Source organism: Herpailurus yagouaroundi, unplaced genomic scaffold (genome assembly GCF_014898765.1).
Source record: "Herpailurus yagouaroundi ecotype Mexico unplaced genomic scaffold, PumYag 220, whole genome shotgun sequence".
Taxonomy (NCBI): Eukaryota; Metazoa; Chordata; class Mammalia; order Carnivora; family Felidae; genus Herpailurus; species Herpailurus yagouaroundi.
Genome location: NW_024412451.1, coordinates 6,548,175 through 6,557,127, shown reverse-complemented (window position 1 = coordinate 6,557,127; position 8,953 = coordinate 6,548,175).

Genomic DNA, 8,953 nt, shown 5'->3' with positions numbered 1-8,953 from the left:
TTTATTTTTGAGCATGAGTTGGAGAGGGACAGAGAGAGGAGGGAACAGAGGCTCTAGACTGACAGCAGAGAGCCTGATGTGGGGCTTGGGAACTCATGAACCAGAAGATCATGACCTAAGCCAAAGTCTGGCTTAACTGACTGAGCCACCCAGGCGCTGCCCCAGCCCCCCAACTCTTATGTTTTAAATTCATGAATAGTGAACCCTTGAAATCCTAGGCACCCCCCTTGATCCCAATAAAAGCAGAACCCCAGACACCCATGCACCCACCCTCCACTGTGACTTTGCTGTATGGCCCGTGGTATGCCATGTGATTTCCAGATCCTGTAAGTAATAAACCTTTTTTTTTTTTTTTTTTTTTTAAGTTTCCTGGTGGTTACTCTTGAGGGCAATCTTGCAATCATGAGAACCCGGGTTATCGATGGGCTGAGACCCACACAAAACAGTGAGGTGGACAGAAAGGCCTCAAGGAGAAGGTGGCATCTGAGCCAAAACCTATCCAACGTGAGGCAGTGAGCTCTGCAGATGGCAGGGAAGAGCCTTGTTGGTGGCAGCACAGCAGTCACAGACCGAGGCAGGGTAATGGTGGAAGAGAGGGCTGAGAGGGAGCAGAGCGTATAGGCTCAGCTTTGGTTTTGAGACAGCAGCCACAGAGAGTTTTGAGCAGAGGAGTGAAAAAGGTCGTGCCTTTATTCACGCAGCAAACATTTGCTGATCTCTCCCAGGGGCACTGAGGCAGCCCCAGTCCCGGCCCTCAGTGGTTTCCTCAGGTCTCCCCACCTGTCTGGTGGGGAAGGCAGACGTGGACTCGGAGGGACGCGTGCTACGGTCAGGGGAGCTAGCCAGGGCACCAGGGAGTCCAGAGGTGAGGTGCCCAGCTCAGCATGGGGTGTCACAAAATGCCTTCTGAAGGAGGCAGTGTTAAAACACCGAGGGTAAGAATGAGCACGGAGAATGGGGTGGGAGGGAGATGGGGCTGAAAGAATGGCAGATAGAGGCCTGCAGGCAAGGAAGGACCTTGAACCTGTTTGGAATGGCTGCTGGCAGGCCAAGATGGTGGGGGAGGAGCTAGCCCAGGGGGACTGCCAGGGGAAGCCAAACAGAGCAGAGGCAAAGGGGTGGGATGGTGGGAATGGATGGGAGGGCTATTTAGTGAGCACTCACCATGGGTTGGAAAGCCTACTAAACCCTAGGGTGTGTTTGTAAGCATAAGAGCTCCCGCATGAACCCCAATACAAGAGGAGTCCTTCCCAAACAGACTGAACAGAAATACAGATGTTTGCCAACGTACGCAGAAGGCCATAGTAAACACGGGGCAGGCTTTTGCTGAGGGAGGAAACCATAGTAAGCATGGAGGGCAGAGCAGGGATGTTGCTGAGGCAGGAAGCCCCAGTCATCATGGAGGGAGGTTTTGCTATGGTTTGGGCCTTGGTAAATGCAGCCCCTACGTAAGCACAAGGGATCCTTCATTCTTGTTGAGGATTGCAGTGGATCTGTGAAAGGCTGATGGGGCGGGAAACCGCATCCTCCAGAGTCACTTGGAATCTTTCTTCCCTGGAGGGCTTTAAAGCCCAGTCTCAGAAAGATGGGCTTTCCCTGTCTTCTCCTATGTTTTGCTCTCCCAAGGCTGGATAATTGGAGATTCGTGCCAGGTCTGAAGAGGTGGAAGCATTGGGTACAGAGATTCTGGAGGGAAACAGATTTCTGGAGAGAAGCAGAGATCCTGGAGGGAAGTAGATTTTTAGAGAGAAGCAGAGATTCTAGAGAGAAGACGACTTTGAGATAAACTTACTCCTTCAGCCTGTTTATACAGAGCCCCACTTCATGCCAGGTACCAGACTAGGCTCAGGGGGTTTCAGCAATGAACCTGCTAGACGAGGTCTCGGCCCTCATGAAGCCTCAGTTCAAGTGACAGAGATTTTACTTCATTCCACAAATGTTTACTGTGTGCCTACTATGCACCAGGGCACAGAACCAGATAAGGAAGGCAAAAACCCCTGCCCTGTCAGAGATGACACTCAAGTTATGGGAGACAGAATCCATAAGAATGAAAGTAAATAAAACACGAGGGACATCTGATGGTGGTAAATGCCGTAGAGGGGGGAAAAAAAAGAGAGACAATAAACAAGGAAGCAAACACATAAAGCAATTTTAGATTGAAATAAGGCATAGGAAGGAAACTAACAAGAAGAGAATGTCTGCTCCAGACAAGGTGATCACAGTGGCAGGAAGGGTATCCCAGGCAAAGGGATCAGCGAAGACAAAGACCTAAAGTGGGACAAAGACCCTCAACTACCACACTGGGAAAATCGAAGAAGCGCAGGGGAGCTGAGGCACAGAGCATGATGGAGTGATGAGGTTGGAGGGATGAACATAAGCCAGACAGAATGCCTTGGAGGCATTTGGGTTTTATTCTATTTGCAGCGGGGAATCATAAATGGGTTTGAAGCAGGTTTTAACATGATACCGTTTAAAATTTTAAGAACGCATTGGCTGCTGAGTGGAGAATGGACGTGGCATTGGTAGGGGGGTAGGAATGGGGGTCAAACGTGGAAGCAGTGAGACTAGTTAGGATGCTATTGCACCTGTCCAGGTGAGAAATAAACACGGCTTGGTGAGAGAAGAGGGAAGTGGGTGGATTCCATGGCTATTTTGGTGCCGAGATGACAGGAATTGCCAAAGTGGGAGGTGGGTGTGAGGGAGGGAGCAAGGACCACTCCCAGCTTTTGACCCAAGCAACACGGAAAAGGATGGTGTCGGTGTCGTTTACTAACAAGGAGAAGACTCAGGGGGAGGGTGGGAGTGGACCCACCTTCCCCCACTTTTTAAACTGCAATAAATGAGAGATAATAAAGACAGAAGGAGGTGGGGCAGAAATGTTCTCTGGCTGTTGACCTGGCATCAGGGGCGCCCAGGTGTGCAAACAGAGGCTGCCTGGCACGTAGCAGATACAGGTGCTGACTCAGAGCCATCTGAGAGATTACCCAGAAAGTTTGGGTAATCAAAGAGACACGTGAGATCAGCATCAGAGGGGCATCAAGTCGGACGGGCTGAGGTTTGAATCCCACCTACACCACTTGCTCACCATGCAATGTTGGGCAACTAACCTAATTTCTCTGGGTTTTCCCCATCTGTAGAATGGGAGCGATTGTGTGTGGGCCAGCGGGGGGATTAAGGGAGACGTGGCACATGGAGGCACTAGAAAAATTGCCAGCCAGGAGCTGGTCAGGGCCCAACAAGGCAGAGTGAGGGTCCATTTCCTCATCCCACAAGCATCCATCGCGTGCCGGACTGTGCCAGGGGGATGGGGATCCAGCAGAAGACTCCCTGCCCTCAATGGCATGCAAACAGATTTGAAGACAGAATGGCATGGGGTTTAACAGCTGGATGCCTCAGGTTCCAATCCTGGCTCTGCCCCTTGCACAAGCGACTTTTGTCTGAGACCCCGTTTCCTCACCTGTAACACGGTGCTAATAAGAGTCTCTAAACCTCATGAAGCTGCTGGGAGGATTAAACATGATCATGTTTATGAGGTCCTTGGCAACCTGCCTGATGTTCATTATAGGTGCAGACAGAGACAGGCATTCCCTGACACAGGGACTCAGGAGCCTTGAAGCGAGAGGACCCCCTGGTTTTGCAGTCCCCCAGCCTCCACAGGGTTTGAGACCACCTCCCCCATCACCCATTCCCACGGTAGCACCCTGGCCCCTATCTCCATCCAGAAGGGCTCCACCTCAGAAGCCACAAAACCCACATCCTACTCCCTGACCACAGCCTCCCAGGCTTCCAGAGCTGTGGGTGTCTCTGCCATACCTGTTCTTCCACCTCAGGGCACCCCTGACCCCCTCATGCAGCCTCCCGCCAAAGCCCCTTCCGTCTGCCTTTCCTATACCCCACAGTCCTTTCCACCACTAGTGTCCTCAGCACCCCTCCCACCATCACCCAGCCTTGCATGTTCCTGCCCTTTGCTGGACAAAAACAAAACAAAATCGTCCAACTGCTCAAAAGATGCCTCTTTAAATTGCTGAGTGCCAAACTCACCTGGGTGCCTTCTCCTCCCTCACCTCCTCAACCCCACCCACCCAGGTGCCCCTTGAGATGAGCTGGCCTCCGTCTTCCTGGAGGAAGCAGAAGCCACCCCAAGGGCCCTCCCTCCTCTTCCTGCCACAGGACCCACACCCCACCCGAAACCTCACCCGCCCTTTCCTTCTTCCTTCCTGAAACAATGGAAGAGGCGTCTTTCCTCCCATCTGGAGCTAATCCCACCACTCAGGCAGTTGCACCATTTGCCCCTTTGTTCTCGGGCATCTCACTCCCTGTGGTTGTTAAGAGCTGTCCGCCTGGGTTCGAATCATGGCGACACCACTCAGCGTTGTGTAAACTTGGGCGGACGACTTCCCTTCCTCATCTCTACCTTGAAGATAATAAGAGTGTCTTTCTCACGACACCATGGGAAGGCTTTGGTGAGCTAATTTATGAAAAATGCACTCAAACACTGTTGGACCCACAAATCGGTGCACAAATGGAACAGACCCTCAAATCGCCTTGGAAAAGACAATGGAAGAGTCAGGTAATGGAGCAGAGAGCCCGATAGTCCTGGAGTTTGAACGTTTCCTCTTGCACTGACCAGCTGGGTGACCTTGGACAAGACACTTCTCCCCTCTCAGCCTCAGTTTTTCTGTAAAGAGGGACAAGATAGTACCTATCCCATAGAGTCCATACTTTCCATGGCCTGACCACCCTCATTTCTTTCTATTGTTTCCCCCTTACTCACTCTGCTCCAGCCACACTGGCCTCCTCACTGCTCCCCAGACATACCTCAGGGCCTTTGCACTTGCCACTCTTTCTGTCTAGAACAGTCTTTCCCCAGAGATCCCCAACCCATTTAGGTCTTTACCCAAAGATCACCTCACTTGCACCTTTCTTGACCCTATTCCCCTCCCTACTTTCTTATTATTTTTCATACATTCATAAATTGTAATATCATATGTTGTACTTATTTAACTTTCTTTCTCTTGATTGCCTCCCCCCCCCCCCCCCGCCCCAATATAAGCTTCAGCAGGGCAGGGATTTCTGTCTCTTTTGTTCATGGCTATATCCTCAGTGCTTAGAACAGTGACTCATGCTCAGTGAGTGCTCTGTGTTGTTGAACGGAGGGAGAGAGTGAAGGAAGGTGTGAGGGAGAGAGAGAGGCGGAGAGGAAGAGAGGGAGGGAGGCAGGGAGGAAAGAAGCTAGCCCACATGAAGAACTTCCTTGGTCCAACAAAATATGGCACATCCATTAAGTGGCAGATGATTCCACTTAAAAAAAATGGATGAAGAAGATGCGGTTTATATATGCCATGGAATACTACTTGGCACTGAGAAAGAATGAAGTCATGCCATTTGCAGCAACATGGATAGAACTGGAAGGTATTATGCTGAGTGAAATAAGCCAGTCAGAGAAAGACAGACATCATATGTTTTCATTCATATGTGGATCTTGAGAAACTTAACAGAAGACCATGGGGGAAGGGAAAGGGAAATAATAGAAACAGAGAGAGAGGGAAGCAAACCACAAGAGACTCTTAATACAGAGAACAAACTGAGGGTGGATGGGGGGAGGGGAGAGGGGAAAGTGAGTGAGGGGCACTGAGGAGGGCACTTGTTGGGATGAGCACTGGGTGTTGTATGTAAGCGATGACTCATGGGAATCTACCCCGAACACCAAGAGCCCACTGTATACACTGTATGTTAGCCAGTTTGAGAATAAATTATATTTTTCAAAAATAAAAAGGAAGGAAACTCTGAAACACACGACAGTGCGGGTGAAATTTGAGGACATCGTGCTCAACGACATAAGCCAGTCACAAAGTGATTCAGCTTCTACGCGGCACCTAGAGTGGTCACAGCCATGGAGACAGAAAGCAGATAGAGGTTACCAGGGGCTGCAGGCGAGGGGACAGAGAGATAATGTTGATTGAATACAGACAGAATTCCTGTTGGGCAAGATGGAAAAGTTTTGGAGATAAATGGCTGCAATGATTATACAATCATGCAAATGTACTTCAGGTCACTGAACTGCCCACTTAAAAATGACTTAAGGGATGCCTCTGGGTCGTTCAGTTGGTTAAGCGTCAGACTCTTGGTTGCCACTCCGGTCGTGATCTCATGGTTGGTGGGTTCCAGGCCCGCATTGGGCTCACCGCTGACCGTGCAGTGTCTGCTTGGGATTCTCTCTCTCCCTCTCTGTCTCTTTCCTTCTCAAAATAAGTAAACATTTAAAAAAAAAATGTGTTTTAATGATTTAAATGGCAAATTTTGGAAACACAACACTGAGCCCAGCCTGTAATAAATTGGACACGTTTTCATCCCTCCTTCTCTCCTTGCCAACCCCAGCTGGCCACACACCTGTCTCTGTCCCCTCTTCCAGTCCCTCCAGCCACCAAAACCTTACAGTCTCCCGTCTGTCCTTTTCCCCAGTGGCCACCCAGCTGTGTCCCACTTCCTCCCCAAAAAAGTTATCTCAGCTTCCCCAACAGCACCCTTTCCTGGCCTTCCTCCCAGCTCTTCCCTTGCTCCTTCTCAGCCCTCTGCCCCCTAGGCCGGGGGTCTTCCTTGGGGTCCTGGGCAGATGTCCCTGGTCTTTCCACTCCATACAGTCTCTCTCTGGGCGTGGGCTCCAGGCACCCTGGCTTCCGGTGCTGCTGGTGCTGATAACATACCATCTCTGTCTCTAACCAGACAGCTCTCCTAAGCTCCAGACCGGGGTCTCCAGTGAGGACCCTAAGGGATCTTCTTGCTCAGAATCACCCTTGGGCCCACGTTTCCCCTCCAGCCCTCTGAGCTCTGTCCCCATCCTCCGGCCTGAAGGTCTCTACTCAGAGCCCCTCACCTCCTTCCCACCCCACCCCACACACACTCCCTCCGTGCCCCAGGCGAACACCTGCTCATCCACAGCAGGCCCCAGCTTAGACAGCTCGCCCTTCAGGAACCCTTTCTCCACTCTGGGGTTCCATCAGGCCCTTCCACGTTCCCTGTCAGAGGGCGCATCACCCTGGACTGAGTTTCCTATTGCCGATTGGCCTTTCCCATCAGACCGGAAGTTCCCTGAAGGCAAGGACTCTGGCCGTCTGCTCACTCATTCATCAAATATGTTTTGAGCGCTCATGTCATGGCCAACAGCACTGCTAAGCTGGTGGTGGATTGGTGAACAGGTCGTCTGGGTTTTAGATTCTGGAGGAAAGGAGCTGAGTACTGGGAGGGTCCAGGGCTGGGCTGGGAAGCGATAAGCTGTGAAGGGACCCTGTTTGCTCCTGTAGCCCCAGCCGTCTGCTTGGGTTCACTAAAGTCTTCTCCTTAAGCAGCGGGTTCTTTTGAAGCAGAAGTCTCTCTTTTGAGACCTCCTGTTCACCAAAGTCTTCAGCTCAGTGGAGGGTCACCATGAGTCCATCCAATCAAAGGTTTCTGCTCAGGGGAAGGGGGTGGGGCTTGTGTTTACCAGGAAATTCTGTTTGGTGGCCGTTTATTTTTAAAATTCATATAAAAAAAAAAGGACAAAGACATATTTATAGACTCCAAGAAATTGCTCAAAGAGTCGAGTCCCGGGGGCTCCTTCCCTCGGCTCTTTAACCGTATCAGACCCAAATCAGACCCAGGAAGCCAGACTACAGGTCTCCTTCCAGGTCAGCTCTTCAGGTGCCTCTATTTGCCGGTGTGCACGTGTGCAAATATCTGTTTCTATGTAATGTTACCTCCTGTGTAGGTCCAGGTCACCACAAGGGTCCCCAGCCCTCCTGTGCCCCCAGGGTGGGATGGGGGTCTTTCCTTCTGGTTTGCCAGGGCCCTGGCCGCCTAAAGCAGGGAGCTCCTCAGGGCCAGTTCGCAGGCAACCGAAGTGCACACAGGGAGCCGGGTGTGTGGGTTCAGACACACTGAGTCCCCAGGTGCAGACCAGACTAAGCAGCAGCCCCGGCAAAGAGGAAGGAAAGTGGTTTGGGAGCCAACCCCGGGGAGGGGGGGGGGGAGGGAAGGGAGGGTTCTTGAGAGAGGGAGAGTGCACAGGCTGCCTCCTGAGTCACCGTGCCCTGCTCAGGCCCAGGGACAAATTGCAGTCATTAGGGAATTTAAGAGGCTGGGGAGGTGCTGTACTGAGGGCAGCGTGCCCTACCCCAGGTTAGGAGGGGTCCCTTGGACCCAGAGCACCTCCTTGGGCTGTCTGGAGCCCTCCGCCACCTCACCGTTGTCTCCCTCCCTCTCTCTAGGTCACCATCTCTCACTCTGTCCCCACCCCTCTGCCGAGTTGGGAGACACCAGTTCTCCACTGCTCCTTCTCCTCCCCGCTGGGGTCCCTGTTCCCCAGACTTTCAGGACTGTGAGAACCACAAAGCCAGAAAGCCTAGGGGACAAGACAGTGCCAGGTGTCTCCTGCCCTTCCCCGCCCCACCCCCTGCCTCCCTCTTCCCGGCTGCTGTCACCTCTCTGCCATCTCTGCCTCCCTGTCTCCTCTGAGTGCGTCCCCACCACGTGCTGTGCCCTAGCTCCCTTGGTCACCCCCTCACCTGCCTGGTCCTGCATCGTCCTCCCCCTCCTGCAGCATTTCATCCTCCGGTCCTCCTGCTATTATTTTGTGTGTTTGGGGTGGGGGAGGGGTGGTGATCCTGCCTTCCTTCTCTCTCTTCACTCGGTTCTCTTCCTTTGTGTCTCTGTTCTGCCGTCAGTGTCTTCCTTGTCTTCCCTGTTTTTCTGTTTTCCCACATTCCCTTCTCTGTGAATCACTGTCTCTGTGCTGCGCCTGCCCCACTGTCTCCCCCCCCCCCCCACCTCCTCTGTCCCCATGTCCACATTCATCTTCCTTCTCCTTCCCCATCTTTCCTTGGTCTCTCTCCCTCTGACACTTGTCTCTCGGGTCTGTGTTTCTCTGAATCTTTCTCTGGTTCTCCACCTTCTTATGTTACTTCTCTTACATTTCCCA